Source organism: Callorhinus ursinus, unplaced genomic scaffold, assembly GCF_003265705.2.
Source record: "Callorhinus ursinus isolate GAN/ISIS: 27379988/994484 unplaced genomic scaffold, GSC_fseal_2.0 scaffold4, whole genome shotgun sequence".
NCBI classification, from domain to species: domain Eukaryota; kingdom Metazoa; phylum Chordata; class Mammalia; order Carnivora; family Otariidae; genus Callorhinus; species Callorhinus ursinus.
In genome coordinates this window covers 26,385,852-26,411,961 of record NW_027397066.1, presented here as the reverse complement: position 1 = coordinate 26,411,961, position 26,110 = coordinate 26,385,852, and the positions used below count along the sequence as shown (strand labels likewise).

The window sequence follows — 26,110 nt, the reverse complement described above, 5'->3', positions numbered from 1 at the left end:
AAAAAAAAAGTTTTCATATAGTATCAGATATTTGCATACATTCTCACTTAATATTTATTTAAATTTGTTACAACAAAATTCTAAACAATACTGGTATATCTACTACTATTTTTTCCTGTAATGTGCATTCACTATATTACAATATCACTATAAAAAGATACTTCAGGATTCTTGTAGAAAAATGAGCAATATTTTGTTAATATTTTAGTTAATAATTTAGTTAATACTAATCCCACATTATTTGGTATAATTATTCACACAATTGTTTTATTCAGCAGATATTTATCTTCTACATGTCTCACAAAATTCTATTTGACAAGTATATACCCTTTTTTTTTTTTTTTTTAGAGAGGGATAATGTTCTTGAGCAAGAGGAGGGTCAGAGGGAGAGAAAGAATCTTAAGCAGGCTCCACACACAGTGCAGAGCCCAACTCAGGGCTCTATCTCACAAGCCTGAGATCATGACCAAAGCTGAAATCAAGAATCGGCCACTTAACTGACTGAGCCATCCAGGTGCCCCTCAAGTATATAGTCTTGAACAAAACAAAATTTCCATTCTCATGGGGTACATATATGGGGCCAGAGTGGGGAGAGAGAAAAGTACAGATTACTGAAAAATAGATAAAACAATATTTCATGTGGTTATATGTGCCTTGAAAAAGAATGTTGGGCACCTGGGTGGCTCAGTCATTAAGCTTCTGCCTTCGGCTCAGGTCATGATCCCAGGATCCTGGGATGGAGTCCCACATCGGGCTCCCTGCTAGGTGGGAAGCCTGCTTCTCCCTCTCCCATTGCCCCTGCTTGTGTTCCCTCTCTCGCTGTCTCTCTCTGTCAAATAAATACAAAATAAATAAATAAATAAATAAATAAATAATTAAAAAAAGAAAAAGAATGTTGCATGGTAAGGAGGAAAGACGACAATGAAGAATTCTATTTTACATATGATGTTCAGAAAAGAATAAGATGAGATTTGAGAAGAATCTGATATGAACTGTATCATGTTCATATCCTAAATCCTGGAAGACTTAATATACATACAAGTATAAAGGGGGTAAGGAAAAAATTAGAGACAATTTTCTGTTCCTAAACTTTTCCTTAATTTTTGAAGACTAAATGGCTCATACAATTTAAAATATTCATATATTTGTTCCATTTCTAATACATGATTTGACAGTGATCTGATCAAAGTAGCCACACTCCTTTCTTTACTGTCTTACCACAGGAAAGATTTTTTGTTTTGTTTTGTTTTGTTTTGTTTTGTTGGCAAATGTTTTTTTTTAATTTTTTAAATTTTATTATATTATGTTAATCACCATACATTACATCATTAGTTTTTGATGTAGTGTTCCATGATTCATTGTTTGCGTATAACATTTTAAAGATGTTATTTATTTATTTGACAGAGAGAGCAAGAAAGCACAAGCAGAGGGAACAGTAGAGGGAGACAGAGAAGCAAAATCCTTGCCGAGCAGGGAGACTGATGCAGGGCTCGATCCCAGCACTCTGGGATCATGACCTGAGTCGAAGGAAGACACCTAACTGAGCCACATGGGCACCCCAGGAAAGATCTTCATCAATTAAATTTAAAAAAAAATGGAATGTGGTAAAATAAGAAGCAATTTACCAAAAGAAATATCTTTTTTTTTTGAGGATTAGTTTTTTTTTTTTTTTAAAGATTTTATTTATTTATTCATTAGAGACAGAGAGAGAGAGAGAGAGAGAGAGAGGTAGAGGGAGAAGCAGGCTCCCAAGGAGCAGGGAGCCCGATGTGGGACTTGATCCCAGGACTCTGGGATCATGACCTGAGCCGAAGGCAGACGCTTAACCATCTGAGCCACCCAGGCACCCAAGAAATATCTTTTTAAGGAAAAATAATGTGATAATATTTCTAGGATAGTCTCCACTTAAATATATTGTACTATTTGTTCAAATGTATAAAAACACTGAAAAATGTTTAAATTTTTTATTAATAGGTGTCTTTGGATTTGGTGCAGTAATTTGTAACAAGCCTGTAATATATGATTCTTTTGTTTCCAAGACCAGATTTAGTTATCATTTGGAAGGGACGAAGGAAAAAAGTTAAGCTTTCTTTCTAGGAGATAAACTACATATAACAAGCAGTATAAAATCTTGATAGTTTTATAGAAATCTATTAGCATGATCAATTTTACTAGTTATGCAACAACTCTCTGAAATAAAAAGGAAAATATTGTATAATAAACATAATACTCAAACATGTATGTCAGTTTTTCTCTATCTAGAAAAACAAAATAAATATATTTTTTAGTCTTAAGATTTATATTTTTTTGGCTGTTGGCTAGTGAAAAAAGTTACTTTTCAGAAAATGATTTTTCCATTCCACCATCATCTTTGAACTACAAAAAAAAATGTAAGAGATTTGGACAACTAACATTATTCTATGAGAAAAGCTGTAGTTTGATGGCTCATAGCATAGACTTTGGAGCCAGACCAAATGCCGTGGTCCTCAAAGAATATATTTAACCTCAGTTCATCTTAATTTCCCTATTTGAAAAGGAAAATTGTACTTACTCCCTGATAGGGTTGTTGCGAGGTTTTTAATAAATAGCATTTTATAAAGGCTTAGCATGGTGTGAGGCACAAAGTGTAGCAGTCTAGTGGACCACTGAAAATCATGGGTTCTGGAATCAGAAAGATAGGGTACAAGTCCACGTTACATACCTGACTACTTACTTAGTGACTACAGCTAGCCTAATCCCTCTAGCACTCAGTTTCCACCTCTACGCAATTGGAATTTTTAAAATTCTGATCTATTCTGTGATCACACTGATTTATGTGACTGGTGCTCATTAACTGGGATATTCTGAGTTCTCAGCACAGTTAGTGCTTCATCCTTGTTAATTATTGTCACCTGACACATCATTAGTAGCAGCAGGAGGAGGAGTGAAGGAATAGTAAATGCCTAATGTGATCTAATGTTGGTGATGATAATGATTATTTCTGATAAAGATAGTATTCAACTACTGGAAATTTTACTTCAAAAAATGTCTTTTTTAAATAAAAAAATTAAAAAGTCTTTGTGCTTTCTAAGTAATCTTTTAAGAAGACAAATGTCTAGGGCGCCTGGGTGGCTCAGTCGGTTGAGCGACTGCCTTCGGCTCAGGTCATGATCCTGGAGTCCCCGGATTGAGTCCCGCATCGGGCTCCCTGCTCGGCAGGGAGTCTGCTTCTCCCTCTGACCCTCCCCTCTCCCATGTGCTCTCTCTCTCTCTCATTCTTTCTCTCAAATAAATAAATAAAATCTTTAAAAAAAAAAAAAAGAAGACAAATGTCTATTATTTTGTCCAAATAGAAAAATCAAGTTTTTTAATCTTCATATAAATAAAATTGACAGAAACGAAAGTTCATTCTATTTAAATAAAATTGCCTATGGTGTGTGTGGCACCAGTTTGAAAATATATGTAAATATAATATATCATAATATGAATGTATTTGTGTTTATAACAATTTTATATGTAATTGCAGCAGGTGGGGAAATTATCCTTCATGGTATAGATTACAAAAACACAGAACAAACATTCTGTCTTTTCCTGTGTAGATTGGTTGCTACAACTGAAGATTTGAAATTCCCATATCATGCTGCCTTTGGCCATAACATTTGCACCTAGAATTCCTTTAGTTTCCTACTTTCAAGGACTCATTATTAAGTATAAGTCAAAATTTTTAGGAATAGAAAATTCTTAGAACAAATATCCCATTAGATCAGGGATTTTGTCTATTTTGTTACTGCTGTATGCCCGCTACTGAGAATAGTACCTGGTAAATAATGCATATAAGTCTATAATTACTTGCTTAATATGAATGGTGCTCTTAATTTTATTTACTTGTTCAGTTTTCATACTACTTTTGACCTCATATAAACCCTAAGTCTAAATTCATAGTCTATGTGTCCACTGTTAATGTGTGTGCCTTTTTTTTTTTAAAGATTGATTTGAGAGAGAGAGCAAGCATGAGTGGGGGGAGGGGCAAAGGAAGAGGAAGGGAGAATCTACAAGAAGATTCCCCACCGAGCGTGAAACCAGACATAGGGCTTGATCTTATGAACCTGAGATCATGACCTGAGACGAAACTAAGAGTGCATCGCTTAACTGACTGAGCCACCCAGGCACCACGATTGTGTGTGCCTTTTTGAGGATTTCTTCAGTCACAGTATTCAGAAGTCAAAGACTATCCCTCTATCAAGATGAACCAGGAAACCCCACAGCTATCTCTGTCATTGAAGATTCTTTTCTCACCCTCTGTGGTTTATGATAAGCAAATATGTTTTTAAAGTAGGATGTCCCCAGAAAAACTCTCATAAACAATAAAATTCCAACTAGAATTTTGTGAGTTGGTTCTGATGCCTTAGGTCAAGATCACTGAGTTGTAATATTATTTGAAAATGTGCGAAGATTTGAGTAAGCATAATTAGCAATACTGCTAAGATCTAAGAAACTTAAACCATCTATTACCCAGTGCTTTGATGCACTATCAGTATACTTGATGGGAGTATGAGGAAAGACTGGTTCAATCTGATTAGACATTTTAGAATATGCTTGTTTTACTGGAGTTGTTAGAAACATAACACTCATATTTATTCAGTGAATCTGACATGTATTTTGTGAGTAGTTATTGGGCAGCTAGTAATGTACATAGTAAAATATTCCCAAAGAAATATAAGGTCACTAATAAGCAAGTACTTATAGCTGAATTACATATTCTGAATATTTTGAGTATTTAACATACATTTTCAAACTTCAGAAGCAGTGTACTTTCAAATATTTGTTGTCATTTGCCATAATTTTTTGCCAAATAATAACCAAATTAAAAATAATTTTATATTTTTTATTTTATATAATATTTTATATTTTTAAGTACTATCTAAAGTCAGACTCTGTTTTAGATACTTAGAATACTTAGATACTAGATACTAGAATACTTAGAACATGAATAAAAGAAAGATCCCTAAATTTGGGGAGCTTACATTCTGGTGGAAGAGACAAAGAATAAGCAATTTAATTACTTAGTAATTAAATTTCTTAGTACTTTTGAAAATGGTTATTTTATTATTAGAAGAACAGAGAAAGAAACCAGAAAAAGAAAGAACATGACCATGTGAGAGTTGGTCTACGGGAGAGTGATAAGAAATTTAATACTGAGTAATTGGGATATGTCTCATTGAGAACTCAATATTTGGGCAAATGTTTGGATGAAGTGAAGCAGTTAGCCATGTGGATATCTAGAACAGTGTTCTAGAAAGGGAGAGGGGTGGATGCAAAGGCTCTGAGACTCAAAAACATCTCTCACATTCAAGGAATAGAAAATAGGCCAGTTAGTTTGAATGGGAGTTTGGGGAGTGGGGGAGAGAGTGGATGAGATTGAAAATTTAATAAGGAATTCAAATCCTATAGGCACTTGATATCACTAAAGGACTTTGGTTCTTATACTGAATGAAACAGAGATACCAAGGTTTTGCAGAGCAGCATGATTTCACTTGCCTTTAAAACAATCAGTCTGATTATTGAATTTCCACAGCATTGTCAGTAAGTATCACATAGGTTATAAACATTCTTCCACTTTTCTTTTTAGAATTATTTTTCCAAAATGATCCTGAAAACTTAATTTCTATGATGTTGAGGTCTAAATATTATGCTTTATGCTAACTTCACAGAGTATCTGGTGGTGTTGGCCATGTAAGTAGGAATTAAAAAAAAACATAATATTTTGATTAAGTGTAAAATTACTTGTTCAACTAACAAGTGTTTTATAACTTCCTGTTAAAAGCCTAATACTGAGGGTACAGTAGTGAACAAAGAATATGGAAATTGTTGACCTCAATGTAACTTACATGTTGAAATAATCCACATGTCAGCTTTTGCTTAAAATCTGGGGGATAAAGAGAACTCTTTTTACTAAATTTCTCTTTCCATAATATTTTGATTCTAGTGTTTATGAAAATACTACACAAATCTGCAGGTATTAAGAGGACAACAGATGGGTGAGACTCTGCTCACAGTTCAATCACATTTTTTAAAAAGATGGAGCGAGTGTGTGTGTGTGCAAGCAGGCGGATAGGCAGAGGGAGATGGGGAGGGAAAGAATCTCAAAGAGACTCCCCATTGGGTGCAGAGCCTAACACAAGCTTGATCTCATGACCCTGAGAAAGCATGACCTAAGAGCATGACCTGAGTCCATGACCTGAGCTGAAATCAAGAGTCAGATGCTTAACCAACTGAGCCACCCAGGTGCTCCACAATTTAATCACATTAATAATAACTCATTATTAGTAGGCTCAAGTCACATGGTGATTCAGTGCATAGTAAAACCTCTGGTCCTTGCTGTCTTGCTCTTGTGGAGTCTTTTGAGTAGCTCCCACTGCCTGTGTCCTTGAGTGTGAGAAAAAATCTTGTTTTTGAATTCTTTCATTATCCTACTCTAGGAATCCAGGTAAAAGTGGTTCTATAAAATGTGATTACATATTTGAAAGTTTTACCACATAATTTGGAAAATAAAGTGCTATAGATAATAAAGTATTTGCAAATATTAGAAAAACAATCTTTGAGCTTCAGCTCCTTATCTGTAAAATTGGCACACTACTAAAATTACCTCACTAAATTATGAAAATTTTAAAGATAAAGCTGTGGTGACTTGATTAGCCCTGAATTCACATCTTTTTGTTAATTGAAGTAGTTATAGATATTATTTCACCCCCAATTGTAATTTAAATTATGAAAAGTTTAAATGGCCTATTTTTTTTTAAAGTGAGTTATCTCCATGAACTGAATTTATCAATTTTATTAGACTTTATGATATTCAGGACAAATTGTATGATATTGATTCCTAGCCTGGTTCTTAGAAACTGTATCTACTTCAACATTCCAATGTGTATCTCAATTGCTTTCTTAAATTATCAAAAGAAACTTTAACCTGTTTGCAGAATTATAACGTATATATGTATACAAAATTCACTCTTGAAACACATTTTTTAATGAATGAGCATAAGATGATTAAGAAAATGGAAAATGTAATACTATTATATGGTAATTATATTATAAAATAATTTTATTTTCTAGAATTCTAGATGATGACAGAGCTAGGATCAACCACTTAAGGATCCATCAGTATAAAGTACATCTGAAGGCAAAACAGGCTATTTTGGTGAACACCAGAAGTGGTTTTAGAAAAGAGAAAATTGAATTAATAATTAACTAATTTTTTTTCTAAAAGGTCCTCATTTGGCAGGTTCATAAAGCAGATGGCTCATTTAGAGTGGCAGAAACTTATTAAGATTTGAAAATAATGATTCTATCTATTGGTTTTGCAATGCCACTACAGTTCAACCCATTAGAGAAAGGTAGTTTGTTGCAAAAAACTAGTGTATTGGGATTGATATGGAAATTAACTGGTTTCCTTTCTATAAAAACAGTATAAAACTATTTATAACATTTAATATAAAAGAGAATATAGTTGTTTCAAAGTGCAAGGTGCAATGCCAAAAGTGAATTCAGGCTATTTCCTGGCTTGCAACCACCATGAAATCATTTCTTCCAGTGAATAATGTATTACTTGCCTTGGGCTCACCAGAAAATGAGTAAAAACCTCAATATTTGGTCACCTTTTTTGAATATTGAAGAGACCACATCCAGTATTTAGAGATATTAATTGGTTCTAACTACCAAATCATTGTTTTCTTGATCAAAATTCACTGCACAGTAGAGTAGTAAACCCTAGTGTTTTGAATTACACTGCATATAAAACACTTCCATCTTTTTTTTTCTTTGCTTTAAAAAAAAGTTTGATAATACAGTTTTAACTATAGAATTTGCCAAGGAAACTCTGATCAAGTGGAGGTTGCATACCTAGAAGCATACTAAATGCAATAAAAAAGGAAACATCCACAAAATACTTGAATAGGTGGTTATAGGTTCTGAGAGTCATTCCTATCTTCTTCTGACACTTTGCCCCTCACATAACGAAACTGGTGTAATCAACACAGCATAAGGTAGATAAAAGAAGAAGAGACTGTGATTAATAGATAAAAGTGCTAAAGTAGCTGAAAACAATAATTTTGGAAAGCTGTTGCATAACATCTTATCAATGGTAAAACAGCTCACTGGCTGCTGTGGCTAAGGATCTGCCACATGAATTGTCTGAAAAAGAATGCACTGACTCATCAGCAATAGCCACATGGTTATTAGATATGAACAAAGAAATAGATGTATTATAATATGGCAGCAGGAGCTGTGGGAATTGCTGTATTTCTAGACCCTAAGATTTTTGGGGCTACATAGGTAGTTAAAAATCTGCCCAGAGGCAGATTAGCTGGATGCCTATACTACAGACCTTATGGAATATAAGCTATGGACACAGAAAACCAGTTGCATGAGCTGGATGGACCTGACAAGCCACATACCACATAGAAATAGATCTATTTGAGATGATTCCCTTGACAGCAAAGTCTATGATGACACTTTTGAGTCCAAGTCTCATCTACTCTATAGATGAGACTACTTCCAGTGAAGTTTTTAAAAGGCAACATCTTGAATTACTGTCATATAGATTGCTTTGGTTTTCTATTCATGGTGCCAGATGAGTTTAAGGGAGTATAATCCAATAAAAAAATTAAAATTAATTTTAAAAATTAAAAAAAAAGCATTTTAATGGCTTTGCTTTTGTGGTTCCTCCAAATGAAACTACAAGAAAGGGCTGATAAATATTTTTTTGTTTGTTTTCTTCAATTTGGACCTCCTGCATAGATCTCTGATCAAAGAATGCCTACACAGATTCTGTAGAGTATAAAGGACAAAATATCATATTATAAAATATTCTTTTCCTATCTTTTTGTATTCTCAGAGCAATAAGTTAAACGAAGATTGTACTGGACAGATAAAATAATTATTATATAAAGTGAGTGGGCTTTGAATGGGACATGAAGGGATGACTTGTGAATTAGAAAAAAATACATATAAAGACTTTATGAAGGTTTAATTAAAGCTTAACAACTATGCTGTATTACTTAAAGGTGTTAGAATGATGATATGGAAATATCTTGCCTATTACTTAATAATATCTCACAAAGTAACATCAAATCACCTATTAATACTTTCTACTAACAGCTTCCTCTTTGTTTCACTTTACCCAACATGTGATGAATTGACATTTGTAGAAAATGAGGGGGAAAAACAGAAGAAATTGAACAGATAGGGTCAAAATAGAGTAGTAAACTAAGTAAATATCCAATGAATATTATTATATTAAATATATGGTGTTTCAGTGCATGAATATTTATAAACTGAGAATTTTCAGGAGTGACAGCCAATGTAGAAAATCTAGATGGTATTATGGAAAATTGCATAAAACCCTTTGCATTGGTTTAACAGTCTGGTATAATATTCAGAAACTGCCTGTGTAATTTTTATGAGAGTTAAGCATAGAAAAACATGGCTGAAATAATGATGAACACTTAGCATTTACTCAACTTTTTGTTTGTTTTTATCCTTTAATGCCCATATTGTGTTCATAATGTCCTAAGTATTTGTGGTTGTTAGAGCAAAATAAATTTGAAAATTTCCATGGGGCAGAAATGTTATCTATCTTTAACACAAGACAAAAACAAAAACAAAAACAAAAAAACTCAGAGCACCTTTCCTATGGTTGTTTGCTTCCCTTCCCTCAATGCTCAATGCATTTTCATTAACACCCACCACACAGTCCATAGGCAGCCATCTGTGTTCCCGTCTTTAAGAAATTTTATCCTATAGGGCGCCTGGGTGGCTCAGTTGGTTAAGCGACTGCCTTCGGCTCAGGTCATGATCCTGGAGTCCCGGAATCGAGTCCCACATCGGGCTCCCTGCTCAGCAGGGAGTCTGCCTCTCTCTCTGACCCTCTTCCCTCTCGTGCTCTCTCTTTCTCATTCTCTCTCTCAAATAAATAAATAAAATCTTTAAAAAAAAAGAAATTTTATCCTACAAGTGTTTCTTCATGACATTCCTGCCTATTACATAAATCACACAGACATTCAACCACTTGGAATGGAATCAGAAACACACAAAGCTGACTGCTGTCAGGACTCATAAGGAATGCAATTAATAAATTTATTATTTAGGAGGGGAGCTGTTTGCTTTCCAAAAATCCATGAAAATTGGAATTCTATCCAGAATGTATATCAAAGTACCTAAGCTAAAAGTATCTTTTTATGTTCAGGTTCACCCTTTTGATAGTCATTATGTTTTCTGCTTTAACTCTGCTTCCATCAGCTCTGCTAGTGTCAGAACACCAATCAACAAAGATCCACTTAGTACCAGTTTTGTGTGTGTGTGTGTGTGTGTGTGTGTGTGTGTGTGTGTGTGTGTGATGAATAAGACAAATTTCTGCCACCATGGAGCATATGATCTAGAGTTTAAAATTCATATTTGTACTTAACACCAGAAATGTAAACATTTACAAAATTGAAAAGGAAATAAATGATAATGATGCTAAAGAGAAAATCATAATATTAAAAACAGTAAAATTGACATGTTTATTATTAGAAATAAAATATAGTCATATATTAACTAAAATAAAATTTAATAAATATTTGGGGCAGTGATGTCATCAAGATGGCAAAATGGATGGTTCCTTTTTGATTGTTAAAGGTAAATGCATAGTCAAAACCAGATTCTCTAATAGTGTAATGGAGGTACATAAATCATTTACAACTCTAGTTTAAAAGTTAAAAAACAAGCCTACTAAAAATAACTACAATAATTATTATTGAATGTGCCATATCAAAAAGATCTAAAATGTAAAAAAAAATCAATAACCTATTTTACTAGAAGTATAAATTTTCCATACATTATCGATCTTAAGTTGTTATCAATTTAAAATAGAATGTTATAACTAACATATTTTATGTAAGCTTCATGGTAAATGCAAAAGAAAAATATGTAGTAGATACACAAAAGATTTTGATAAAGGAGTTAAAGTATACTGCCACAAAAAGTCATCAAATTACAAATGAAGAGAACAAGACAGGAAATAAGGAACAAAGTATCTACAAAACAGAAAACATTTAATAGAGAATCAAAACAGATAAAATGGGGGAAAGAAAAAAAAAGAGGGAGGCAAATCATAAAAGACTCTTAACTACAGGTAACAAACTGAGTGTTGCTGGAGGGGAGGTGGGCAGGGGGGTGGGCTAAATGCGTGATGGGTATTAGGAGGGCACTGTGATTAGCACTGGATGTTATATGTAAGTGATGAATTACTAAACTCTACTCCTGACACTAATATTATACTACACTAACTAAAATTTAAATAAAATCTTGAAATATAAAAAAGAATGAAAGGCAATAGTTAAGTCCTTACCTATCAATAATTCCTTTAAATGTAAATGAATGGAATCACCCAGTTGCAGGACATAGAAAGGCTAGAACAAATTAAAAAACAAACAAAAAGAAACAAAAAGAAAAACAAGATCCAACAATATGTTACATACAAAAGAATCACTTTAGCTTTGAGAACACACATGACAGAGAGTAAAGTGATGGGAAAAGATATTCCAAGCTAATGATAACAAAAGAAAACAAGGGTAGCAATAACTATATCAGACAAAATAGGTTTTTTAGCTAAAAATCATCACGAGACAAAGAAGGTCATTATATAAAAAGAAAAGTGTCACCAATTCATCAGTATAATAATTATATTTATGTACTTAACATTGAAGCATGTAAATATAAAACAAATACTAACAAAACAAAAAGGAAAAATAAACAACAATACAGTAACAGTAATACCCCACTCTTATATATGGATCGATCACCCAGACAGAAAATCAATAAGGAAATAGTGAATTTAAACACCAAGCCAGGGACACCTGGGTGTCTCAGTCGGTTAAGCACCTGCCTTTGGCTCAGGTCATAATCCCAGGGTCCTGGGATTGAGCCCCGTGTAGGACTCCCTGCTCAGGGGGGAATCTGCTTCTCCCCCTCCTTCCTGCTCGTGTGCTCTCTCTCACTATCTCTTTCTCTCTCAAATAAATTATTAAAATATTTAAAAATAATTTAAAAAATTAAAAAAAAATAAATAAACACTATACCAGGTGCCTGGGTGGCTCAGTCAATTAATCCTCTGCCTTCAGTTCAGGTCTTGATTGCAGGGTCCTGGGATCGAGGCCCACACAGGGCTCCCTGCTCAGCAAGGACTCTGATTGTCCCTCTGTCCCTGCTCTTCCCACTCTCTCATGCTGTCTCTCATAAGTAAATCTTAAAAAAAAAAAAAAAAAAAAAAAACCACTATGTCAAATGAACCTAACAGATATATACAGGACATTCCATTCAACAGGATCACAATAAATATTCTTCTCAAGCACACATGGAACATTTTTTAGGATAGATCACATTTTAGACCACAAAACAAGAGTCTCAAAAAAATCAAGAATATAGAAAGTATATCAAGTATCTTTTCCAGGCAAAATTATAATAAACTAGAAATCAATAACAGAAGGAAATCTGGAAAATTCACAAAAACACAGACATACACATTTTTAAACAACAAAGAAAAAAAAGACAAAATGGGGAAAAAATATATCTTGAGACAAATAAAAATAAAAAATTATACCAAATCTTATGGGAAACAGCAAAGCAGTTATAAAAGGAAAGTTTATACCCATAAATGTATATATCAAAAAGAAAGATTTCAAATAAACAACCTAATATTACACCTCAAAAAAACTAGAAAAAGAACAAAGTAAACCCAAAATTAGCAAAAGGAAAGAAAAAATAAAAATTAGAGCAGGAATAAATGAAATACAGAATTAAAAAAAATCCTAGCAGTTGTTTTTTTAAATGGTAAATAAAATTGGCAAGACTTTAGCTAGACTAACTCAGAAAAAGAGAGAGGACTCAAAATCAGAAATGAAAGAGGAGACATTATAACAGAAACCACAGAAATACAAAGGATCAGAAGAGACTTTTATTAGCAGATATATGCCAAAAATCAAAAAGCCTAGAGGAAATGGACAAATCCCTAGGTATATACAACCTATCAAGACTGAATTATAAAGAAATATGAAATCTTTATATATAAAATATGAAATATTAAAAAAAGACCCATAATGAGTAAGGAGATTAAATCAGTAATAAAAACCTTCCAACAAATAAAAGTCCAGAATCAGATGGTTTCTACAGTGAATTCTACCAAACATTTAAAGAAGAAATAATACCAATCCTTTTTAAACTCTTCCCAAAAAGTTGAAGAGGATGGAATACTCCCAAGCTCATTTTACAAGGCCAGCAATATCTTGATACCAAAACCAGAAAAGGGCACTACAAGAAAAAACAAAACAGCAATAAAAAGAAGTATTGGATAATATCCCTAATATATAAAAATGCAAAAATTCTCAACAAAATACTGCAAAGCTGAATTCATCAGCACATTAAAATATCATAAACAATGATCAAGTGGGATTCATTCCTAGGATTTAAAGTTGGTTGAAAATATGTTAATCAGTAAATGTGATACATCATATTAATAAAATGACTGATAAAAATCATATGATCATCTCAATATATGCAGAAAAGGCATTTGACAAAATTCAACATCTTCATGATAAAAACACTCAACAAACTGTGTACAGAAGGAATGCACGTCAACATAATAAAACCCATATATTGCAAGCTCATAGTTAACAACATACTCAATGGAAAAAGTTTGAAAGGTTTCCCCTCAAAGATCAGAAACAAGACAAGTGTGTCGACTTTTACCACTCTCATTTGGCATAGTACTGGATCTCCTACCCAGAGAAACCAGGCAAGCAAAAGAAATAAAAGTCTTCCAAATAAAAAAAGGAGTAAAATTTCCTGTTTATAGATGACATGATTTTACATGTAAAAAATCCTAAAGACTCTTCAAAAAAAAATTTAGAATAAGCAAATTTAGTAAAGTTGCAAAATACAAAATCAATATACAAAAGACATGAGCTTTTTCCTATATGGAATGCTTCACAATTTTGCATGTCATCCTTGTGCAGTGACCATTCTAATCTTCTCTATATCATTCCAATTTTAGTATATGTGCTGCCCAAGTAAGCACAAGACATGAGTATTTTAACACTCTAACAATGAACTATCTGAAAAAGAAAACAATCTAATTCACAATAGCATCAAAAATCATAAAATACTTAGGAATAAATTTAACTAAGGAGATGAAAGATTTGTACACTATAAACTATGACATTGATAAAGAAATTGAAGGAGACACAAATGAAAGATACTCCATATTTATGAGTGGTAAAAATTAACATTGTTAAAATGTCCCTACTACACAATGCCATCTGTAAATTCAAACCCTATAAAATTTCCTATGCTATTTTTTACAGAGATAAACAAAAAATCCTAAAATTCATATGGTGCCATAAAAGACCCTAAATAAACAAAGCAGTTTTGAGAAAGAATGAAGTAGAGGCATTACACTTCCTGTTTTGAAACTATACTACAAAGTCCTCATACTCAAAACAATAAAGTACTGGCATCAAAACAGACCAATAAACAAGTGGAACAGAATTGATAGCCCAGAATTAAATCCTTTCATACAGTCACCTAATATTTGACCTAATTATTTGCCAGCATATGTTATGGGGAAAAGATAATCTGTTCAATAAATGATTTTTAAAACTAGTCACAGGTGCACCTGGGTGGCTCAGTCATAAGCATCTGTCTTTGGCTCAGGTCACAATCCCAGGGTCCTGGGATCAAGCCCTGCATTGCCTTCCCTGCCCTGCAGGAAGCCTGCTTCTCCCTCTCCCACTCCCCCTGCTTGTGTTCCCTCTCTTGCTGTCTCTCTCTCTCTCTTTAATAAATAAAATCATTAAAAATAAAACCTGAATAGTCACATATGACAGTATGAAACTGAACCTCTATATTACATCCGCCATAAAACTTAACTTGAAATAGATTAAAGACTTAAATGTAACACATGAAACTTTAAAATTCCTAAAAGAAAACGTAGGGAAAAATCTCCTTGACATTGGTCTTGCCAATAATTTTGTGGATATAAGACCAAAAGCAAAAGCAAAAAAAAAAAAAAAAACACAAAAAAAAACCACAAAAATAAATAAATGGGATTACATCAAACTAAAGTTTCTGCATAGCAAAAAAAAAAAAAAAGAAGATAATGAAAACACAATCCACAGAATGGGAGAAAATATTTACAAATCTTACATCTGAAAAGAGGTTAACCAACATATATAAAGAACTCTTACAATTCAGTCACACACACAAAATATCTAATTTTAAAAAAAGCACAAGGACCTGAATAGACATTTTTTTTCCCAAAGAAATATATAAATGACCAACAGGTACAGGAAAAGGTGCTCAACATAAACAATCAGGTCAAGGTAATTTTTTTTTTTTTTACCTTTAAAAAAAAACAGCAAGATATTACTCACTGCCTGTTAGGTACTATCAAAAAAATTGAAAATAACAAATTTTGGTAAATATTGGGGAAATGGGGAACTCATGCACTGTGGTAGGAATATAAATTTGTATGGAAAACAGTATGGAGACTATTCAAATTATTAAAAGTAAAATTATCATACGATTCAGTAATCCTACTTCTAGGTATATACCTGGAGAAAATGAAGTCACTATCTCGAAGACATATCTGCACTCCTATGTTCATTATAAAATTAGTAACTCTAGCCAAGACATGGAAATAACTTCAGAGTCCATCAATGGATGAATGAATAAAATAAGTATGGTATATATATAATATAGAATACTACTCAACCATGAAAAATTAAAAAATCCTGCCAGTTGCAACAACATGTATGGACCTTGAGGGCATTATGCTAAGTGAAATAAATCATACAAAGAAAGATATATTATTAAATGATTTCACTTATATATGGAAGCTGAAAAAAGACAAACTAATAGAAACTGAGAGTAGATTAATGATTGACAGGGTGTGAGGATAGGTGGAGTAAGATGGTCAAAGGGTACAAACTTGCAACTAATATGAATAAATTCTAGATATCTGATGTACAGCATGATGATCACAGTTAATAATACATGCATACCTCATTTTATTGTGCTTCACTTTATTGCACTTTGCACATATCACATTTTTACAAATTGAACGTTTGTGGCAATCTTGCATCAAATAGGTCTGCTGCCACAATTTTTCTAACAGCATTTGCTCATTTTCTGTCTCTGTGTCACATGTTAGTAATTCTTGCAAAATTTCAAACTTTTTTCATTATTATTGTATTTGTTATGGTGATCTGTAATCAGTAATTATGACTTACTGAAAACTCAGATAATGGTTATCATTTTTTAATAATAAAGTACTTTTTTAGTGAAGGTATGTACATTTTTTAAGATGTAATGCTTTTGAACACTCTAGTATAAACATAATTTTTATATGCACTGGAAAACCAAAAAAAAATAATTTGACTTAGTTTATTGAGATAATCACTTTATTGAGGTGGTCTGGAACCAAACCCACAATATCTCTGAAGTTTACCTCTATGGTACTATATATAAGAAAATTGCTAAGAAAGTGGGTCTTAAAATTCCTTACCACACATGTACAAATAATAATGGCAACTATATGAGATGGTAGATGTATTAACATTCTTATGTTAGCTATTTTGCAATACAGATGTATAGCAATTTATCATATTGTACAAAATTTACACAATGTTAAAACATTTACAATGTTATAGGAAATTATTTCTTAAATTTACAAGTTATAATATGTCAGGTGCCTGGTTGGCTCAGTTGGTTGGGCGACTACCTTCAGCTCAGGTCATGATGTGGAGTCCCGGGATCGAGTCCCACATCGGGCTCCCTGCTCAGCAGGGAGTCTGCTTCTCCCTCTGACCCTCTTCCCTCTTGTGCTCTCTATCTCTCATTCTCTCTCTCTCAAATAAATAAATAAAATCTTTAAAAAAATTATAATATGTCAATTATTTCTCAATAAAGCTGGAACTTTTTATAGAATTAATCTATTTTTCAAAAAAGGAAATAAGGAAGTAGAAACTGCAACTAACTCTGAAATAACAGAATATAAAATCCATTTTAGTTATATACACTGTGACCAAAACTTTTACTTAGTTTATAATGAAGCAATACTTAGGAAGCATGGAGGATGGGCTATAAATAAGGCTGAAAGAACTCAGTTTTAAGATTTAAATTTAAAATCTTTTGAAATACTAAATTGACCATCCAGTTTTTCAAAGATAAATGTCTTAACTGCATGAATTTATTTCATACAACTCTATCATCTAATTTATAAGAAAGCACCATACAAATTTGGAACAAGACAGACTTGTTTAAGTTTCTCTATGTTCAACAGTAAAGGATACTTCCCTAAAAATAAATAGAAGAAAAATCAGTGTATTTATTATAGTAATTATTATTCATAATGAGATTCATATTGAATTATGGAATGTACATTCTTAGAGGGGGTAAAGTAAAATGAAATATATTTTGGTAAATGTGTCTATGAATAGTCAAGACAGTGCCTCATAATATAAATGAATATCATCATTTTGAACAATTTAATTACTACTATTAGAATTATTTTAAGTAAAAAAAATAGCTATCATTTTAGCATGGAATATGAAACTCATGCTCCATGCCTCATTAAATCCACACAACAACTCTGCATAATAAGTATTATCATCACCATTTCATGGGTGAAAAAACTGAGGCTAACACATTTAGATAACTGGTTTATGATTACATGGCTAGTAAAGATGCATCACACTAATTTAGGCTTTATGATTTCAGGATTGTACTCTTTCCACTGCACATACTATTACTCTGTAAATACTTGGCTTGTTTTCATTTAGTTCTTTAATTTTACTCATGTGGTGATGGCTTAAAGCTTCATTTAAAGGAAGCTTAGAAAATTCATTTAAGCAAAAGCTCCCAAGAATTAAAAATGTCATGCATCTAATGTAGACATGGATAGCATTAGTTAATGGGTAACTATATATTTTCCACTCTAGTGATATGACAGAGTATTTTTCTAAGTTTTAGGCTCTGAGTGTTAAAAGGACTTTGTTAAAATAGAAATATTTAGACAAGGGTAACCAAAAGTCTAGGTCAGGTCACCTTAGTATAAATATTAGGGAACTGAGGAAACAAATGGAGATTTGAACACTGAGGTATGATATAATGGATGGCAGACTACAGAAAGCCCTATAAAGTCTCCTTAGCCTAGCTTTACAGCTTCTGGGCTGTGTAGATAGATAGATAGATAGATAGATAGATAGATAGATAGATATAGATAGATAGATAGATAGATCTATTATATTCTAGAACACACACACACATATATATATATATATATGTTCTATTTCTCAAAATGTTCCAGTGGAAAACTCATTTAACTGGAACATTTTGAGAAATAGAACATAGCCAGAACCATAGAAGACCTCTTTTTGTTAACAACCTACCCCCTCCTCCCAGTTTGTTAATATTCTCTGCTATTTAATATACTATTGTACAAATATGCCACTATTTATTTGCTGTTATGAACGAAATGACTAGATCATTTGTATGCATATCCTGGTGCAAAAATTGATTTAATATATTTCACGCTATATTTCTAGGAATGGACCAAAGATTTATTTATCTTTAAGTTCTCTAAGTATTGTCCAACTTACCTAAAATGTTTTTATTATATATACTCTACCAGCAAAATATGGATACTGTCATTATTTCACATTCTTGCAAGACATTTTTACTGTTGCCCAATATGGTGAATGTGTAACAGTATTTCATCCTAGGTTTTATTTTTTTTATTTTTTTTTAAAGATTTTATTTATTTATTTGAGAGAGAGAGAGAGAATGAGAGACAGAGAGCACAAGAGGGAAGAGGGTCAGAGGGAGAAGCAGACTCTCTGCTGAGCAGGGAGCCCGATGCGGGACTCGATCCCAGGACTCCAGGATCATGACCTGAGCTGAAGGCAGTTGCTTAACCTACTGAGCCACCCAGGCGCCCTGTCATCCTAGGTTTTAGTTTGTATTCCAGAGTCATAATAAAGATGAACAATTTTTACATATGAGGGGCTATTTGGGTTATCCTTTCTGTAAAGTACATGCTCAAATCTTTTGATATCTTAACATTGTGTCATATGCATTTTTTTTAACTGTAGTAGATCCTTCTATTTTCTGAATGAACTTTTAGCTTTGTAGGTCTCTGTTTTATTTTCAAATTTGTTTTCATTTCAAAATGTTTATATTCATTTTCATAGTTTGCTTTTGTTTTGTCTTATTTATTTATTTATTTATTTGAGAGGGAGAGTGGGGAGGGGTAGAGAGAGGGGGCAAAGAGAATTTTAAGCAGGCTCTAGGTTCCGCACAGAGCCCAAAGTGGGGCTCCATTTCACAACCCTGAGATCATAACTTGAGCCAAAATGAAGAAGCAGAGGCTTAACCAAGCAAGCCACACAGGCAACCCTGTTGTGTCTTAAATTAGCTGCCATATCTTTAAAATTCTAGAGTATCCATTTGGTTTATTTATAAAATTTTTCTCATCATCATTTTTAGTTTCAGTTTTTTTTTTTGTTCAATTTACTGCACTTCTCATTTCTTTGAGCAGAGTAAGCAAGCTTATTTTACAATCTTTATTGATCATTTTAATATCTTAATTCCTTGTGTCTATCAGATCTTGCTAATGGTTCTTTGTTTGTGTGCTTTGTTACATTTTGCTGTGTCCAAGACATTATATTCGAAACTCTTTCTGGGTGGGCATAATTATGAGCTATAATAATGGTATTGTCCTCCTTGACAGGATTTTCTCTTGCGCCTGAGGCTCTACAAGGCGATCATACTCCAAATTCAGTGTTTGACTTTCTCAGTTTACACAGAAAGCAAGGTAGACTATACTCTTTTATTTCTGCTCCTCCTTGTGCTTTGGGGATCTCAACTTAATTTTGGGTTGTGCCAAAGTCCTCAAATTTGATTGCTGCTGGGTTTTGAATTTTGCCTCTTTAGTATCAACAATCTATTAAAAGCACAACTCAGTGTGTTTTAGCAGTTTCAAAGGCTCTCATAGCAAAAATGGCTTCAAGGCATATATCTCTAGGTTCTCATTATATTCTATATCTTGGCCCAGTAATTCCTCACTTAGTTCTATAAACATTGTGATATTTTTAACATTAAAAGATATTTTGTCTGGATTTTTAGTTGTCCTTAGTAGGAGTTTTTAGATCACCATTACTGGAAGCAGCAACAAACATGAAAATATTTGCAGTAGTTTTTCACACCTCTATGGCTTTGTACCTCCTAAAGCTGAGGCATCCGTCTTTAATTAGTTAGGCAAACTCTTATTTACCCTTTAAAACACAACACGAGAATTGCTTCATTTAGGACATGTTCAGGGATTCCTCTTCCCCACTATTCTTACCAAAATTCCCACACACTCTCAGTTACCTGCACTTTGTTTATGATCTTTCATTCCCCATACATATCAGCATCATCACAATTTCGTTCTATTGTATTTTTATTAATGTTTTTGGCATATGTGTTTGTTTATGTGTTTGTATTGTGGAATGTGAGTTTCTTGAATTTGGGGACGGTAACTAAGTCCTACTTATCTTTTAGAGCTTAAATTAATATTAATCCCATAGGTCCCTTTTCTTTCAGACCTGGGTTAGTTATTTCTTCTAATTTTTTGTTACAACTTACCTTATTATAGAAACTTACAGCTTGTATTGTGACTTTAGAGCCTTTACAATTTTTTGACCAGAATAATCACCCATTCCTGAGATCTTTATGCAGCTTCATAGCTGATATTATTCAGAAATCTGTTCAAAACAGACTTTCTCAGAGCAGCCTTTTTTGGACCACTCAGTTAAAAAACCTCTTTTCGATCCCTGCTCTTTTTTAAAATGTGCCTTATTTATAGCAAATATGCATTACTATTAAAGAAAAATCAGTACTTTTTTTTTTTAAGTTGGCTTCCTTATTATCTATCTCTCCCATTAAAATGATTTCTCTGGGCTGGGCTTTTGTTTGTGCTCACCTTAGACCAGGCGCTCAATAAATTGTCTCCAAATGATTGAATTGTTTGACTCCCTTGCTAGATTCTCAACTTCACGAGGACAAGGATTGTTTCTTTTCAGTCCTTCTTTATCCTCAATGCCTGTTATATCACAGTCACTCATGTGACTAATGAGAAAAATCATAGAAACAAAGAGTTAAAACTACAGAAAAACCCTTTGGTTCAATAATACAAAACTTTCTAAAATTATTGTTGCTCAGGAATTGAACATGGGCTGCACTTTTGATTATTTTTTTAAATGATACCAAATTTAATTTAAATGGAAATACCTGAATGGCAAAGTAATAAAAAAAAAATTAAAGCAACTTGTTCCTTAAAGTAAGAGTTATATAGGGCATCTCTGCTAGAAGCAAAATTTTCAAAGGTCAAACATCTAAAGGCTTAGAAGTGGAAGTAAGAGTGTGAATTGTACTTCAATGCTCTTTTCTTTATATTCAGCAAACAGTTTCATTCACACCTTTCCAATTTTTCAACTGTTTTGACAAAGCCTTCAGAGGAATTACTGCTGATGACAACCATCACAGACTAACAGGAGAAATTTTATAAAGAGAAATAATAGCATATTTTTCCCAAATTGATAAGGACATGGTGAAACTAAGCTGGATTCAAAGGAGGAATGCACAAGGACATGCTATACATAATAATGACTTATTTTAATGCTATATATAATAATGATGACTTATTCCAAAATGAGGACAGTTGTCAGTAATGCCACATTCAGTAATCTATTTTACAATACGGTACAATAATGACTTATAATAATGACTTAGTTTTTCAGATATATCCATTTACTGAAATCACTAACAAATAAAAGCAAACAAACAAACAAGGATTAGAAAGGGGAAATATATAATCTAAAAATAGCACATGTTCACAGAGTACTCATATCCCAAGTACAAATATAGGCTTCGAATAATAGTCAAAACAATAGTAAATATATGATTCAGACTCTACCAGTCAAATCATAAATGGGGTCTTAACTGTAAATCCTTATCTTTGGATCAAGTGGGCATTGGGTGCTACAGATACATTATAGAACTATATGTTATAGAACTCCTCTGGGATGAGTCGTTTATTCCATCACTTTTCCTGCACAGCTGCCTGACCCATATTTCAGTTCCTGGAAATAGCTGCTACCCTGTCATACTTCTTAACATCACACATGTTGATGACTCTACTCGTACGCCTCCATTCCTCTGCAACTGTCACCGTGTTAAAATGTGGAGACAGTTGACTCACTTGTGCTGGGAACTTGTAGAAATAAGAAAATAAAGTAGATGACCTTGCAAAGTGTTTTGTCATTCTAAAGATGCATACACCAAATTACACTGAAATTGTAAGGAGTGTTTCAGGGAGAGTTGTAAGATGTGGGTTCTTATGTCACCCACAGAGATTAGGTCCAACACATACCTAAACTTTCCTCTAGGGCTTTCATAATTGTTTCCTCATTTTCCCCTCCTATGGGACCAGGAGCAACCTTAGTGGTAAAGCAAGAAGATAAACTGAGATGCATATACCCTCTGGCACTCAAAATTATCACTTATCTTTGGCTTTCTACGTCTCCTCATGTTACTTATTTATCTTAACTTCTCTCTGAAATCAGGGTACCAGGAATCTCAATCAGTTGACATTTTCCTTTCTTAGGCCCAGAATTGCCCAACAGTCTGATCATACCCCTAAGACTTTTTAAATTATTTCTCTCATAATCTCCTCAGCTCAGTACACTGTAATTTAATGCCAAAATGAGAACAGTTGTCAGTAATGCCACATCCAGTAATCTATTTTACAATTCCATGTACTTGGAACTATGAAAATATGATAATAACATTCATTCCAATAAGTCACCCTAAATTTATTATCATGAAACAAGACCTCAAGAAAGGTCATTCAAAATCATCCATGTATTTGCAATTTATGGAGATAAAGCTTATTTCAATGGAATTCCCTGTGCTCAGGGTGGTGAAAACCAACCAGATTTATTGCAAGCTTATTTGGATGGCTTCTAGGGAACCCAGATGAACCTTTACTGATAACAGGAAGGGATAAAGCAGGAAAGGGATGAACATTGATGTTAAGTATTGGCTAGGCGAAAGTAACAACTCTTGTTATAAAGTGAATATTTTAAAGCAACAGAGCCTGCTGGGAATATTGTTTTATAAAATGGTGGTATTTGGTATTAACTTTTCTTTTAATTCAATTAGTTAACATAAAGTGTATCATTAGTTTTAGATGTAGATTTCCGTTATTCATCTGTTGCATATAACACACAGTGCTCAGTACATCACGTGCCCTCCTTAATGCCCATCACCCAATTACCCCATCCCTCCCCCCACTTCCCCTCTAGCAACCCTCAGTTTGTTTCCTATTGTTAAAAGTCTCTTATGGTTTAAAATGGTGGTATAATCATTTATTGAGATATCCATCTCCTTTTTTCTTTAATATCAGAATGCATTGGGGGATTGGCAACAGGCAAACTTAAAACATCAAATATTTTCCTTTCTCTTTTCTGGTTATGTTGTAGCCATACGACAAAGTATCATTCATAAAAGATATCATTCTCTTTTAGCTCTGTTTTTCTGCCAGAAATGTGGGCTTAATAGTGAGAACTCCAGCAGCCATTTTTGCAACCATGAATAAAAGGCCATGAAAACCTCTAAGACATTTTACTTGACTTTCTTAAGACTCTGAAACAATGCCGGAAAACACTTTCTGTAGTCTTCTTGTTAAGTGAAAAAATACAATTAGACCACTGTGGGTAGCCTACCACATGCAGCAAAATGTAAATCTTAATTGAAATATGTCCTCTCAACTGTGCTTGAGCAACTGAGTTCTGAGCTTTTCAGGTTTTCAGTCTGAAAGAGTATACCTCTGGTCCTTTGAAAGGGAAGAGAAAGGACACTCTATTCTCCATATAAGCTAAAGAAGAGAAATCTGTGCATTTAAGTGCACCATATAAAATTTATCAAGCAATCATCTCCTGACTCCTTCCTTTCCAAATTACCTAACACAATTCCTCCTCCTCCATTCCAAGTTACTGCCTTTTCCAGGATTCTGTATCATATCACGATTTGTCTTCTGTTTGTTTCCTTCTTGCAAGCTAAAGTTTTGTTTTTTTCTCTATCTAAAAAATCAACAATCATTGTGTAGTTCAATTCCCATTTTCCTCAAATGCATTGGATCCTCTTATCTATTATTCTTTTCTCTCATATTCCATGTCTTTGTCTTTATGGGTTTGTACTTTGTTTCCTTTACTGCCATTATATAATCAGATCTAATAGCTTCTTACAGAAAGTTTAAAATTCCTGCATAACCACAAGTGAACACAGAGTCACTGATTCTTTAGCAAACCTGTAAGATATTTAAGCATATATTCAATTTCTTAACTGAGTCTTAAATGCACCTTGAGTTCTACTCTGTTCCTACCTAAACCTAAGTTCTGCTTCTTATACTTTGTTAAATGACCAAATTCTTTCAGTTCAACATTTTCTAACATTTAAATATTAAATCAATTGATGCTTTGTACATTTCTATAAAAATATTTGAATACAGTAGATTTATTATTATATTTATAGATTTATAATCAAAATTTCATCTGTTGAAGTTTTTGGAAATTTCAGATACAGTGATTAACCTAAAATGATACTGCCTAAAATACCTCTGATATCAAGCCCAAACTCCTGACTTTAGCCACACCTGTGGTGGATAGTTGCATGGGAAATTACACTCACTTAACACTGATAGCATCTTGTGTTCTATCTCTCATCTTACAATTTCTCCAACACAACCCACAAAAGTTTCCTCAGGTTGAACCTAAGCAATGCCCAAAAGTGTAGGAGAGTTAATGTCCTCTGAGGATGGCCCTCAGTGAAAGGGAAATAGGAACCATAGATAAAATTGCCAGTTTTCAGGTCTTCATGAGGACTACTTTGAGAAGTTTCTCAGGAGCTTCCAATAAAAGCAAGCCTTCACTGTCTAGCCACAGCAATTATGTCAACAATGTACATTTATGACAAATTTGCTTCTTCTCCATCTCACTCTCCCATTCTCCCACTTTTTTTTTAAAGATTTTATTTATTTATTAGAGAGAGAGACACACAGTGAGAGAGGGAACACAAGCAGGGGGAGTGGGGGAGCCCGATGCGGGGCTCGATCCCAGGACCCCGGGATCATGACCTGAGCGGAAGACAGATGCTTAATGACTGAGCCACCCAGGCGCCCCTCTTCCACTTTTTATACCTTGGATAATCTCCCAAATAAACTAACCCCACTCAAATCCTTGTCCGACTCTTTATTGTCAGGAGAAATGGAGTCAAAAGATGTAGATTAATATCAAGCTCTGAATGGGCTCTTAGAGCTATTTCTGTCCAGATTTTCGCAAACAAAGGGACCTTTTAATTATCAGAAGGCTATGAATAAGCTCCAAATGGAGGGGGCAAAAGCAAAAAGTAGAAATTTTTATGTTTGATTTTTAATCATGATTAATTTAATTTATTGATTATCTTAAAATGTTAAGATTATAAAAGTGTGGACCTGTGTAAGACAATGTCACAATTTAAGAAATGAGTTGTATAGTACTTATGAGAATATTAAACCAAGTTTTTAGGTGCCATCTAATTTCTTGTTTAATCCAATTTTGGTGTATATTATCCTAAGGAATAGTATTTTAGAGGTTGGACAGACTCACAGAAAAATGATCTGAATTAATGTGTTTATATTTCTTTTGTTATGAAAATCAAAGTGTGATTGCCGGTTTAATATGGTAAAATTAATAATGCTCATGGACTCTATAATAAATTTTCAAACTGTATGGAGAGAATCCAAAAAACATATAATTAATTGATTTGCAAATCCTCAAAGAGCTAAAGGATCAGGTAGTGGCATGTACTGAATCAACAGCACCATAATACAACATTTTATATGTGTGGCTAATGGATAGTTTCATGAATGTTTGCTAGCTAGTCAGCCAGTACAGAGAGATATTAGGTAGGATAATTACTCACAGTTGTGTTTAATAAAATGAGCGAAAATTGTCAAATG

At 33.3% G+C, this 26,110-nt stretch overlaps 1 non-coding gene and 1 pseudogene across 1 annotated transcript; one reads left to right on the top strand and one right to left on the bottom strand.

Moving 5' to 3' along the window:
* LOC112835463 (fibroblast growth factor receptor 1 pseudogene) overlaps positions 1-26,110 on the top strand; it is a 67,619-nt pseudogene that overhangs the window by 26,497 nt on the left and 15,012 nt on the right.
* On the bottom strand, positions 13,983-14,089 carry LOC112836201 (U6 spliceosomal RNA). The gene has a single exon (XR_003211427.1). It is a non-coding gene; the product is annotated as a U6 spliceosomal RNA (small nuclear RNA).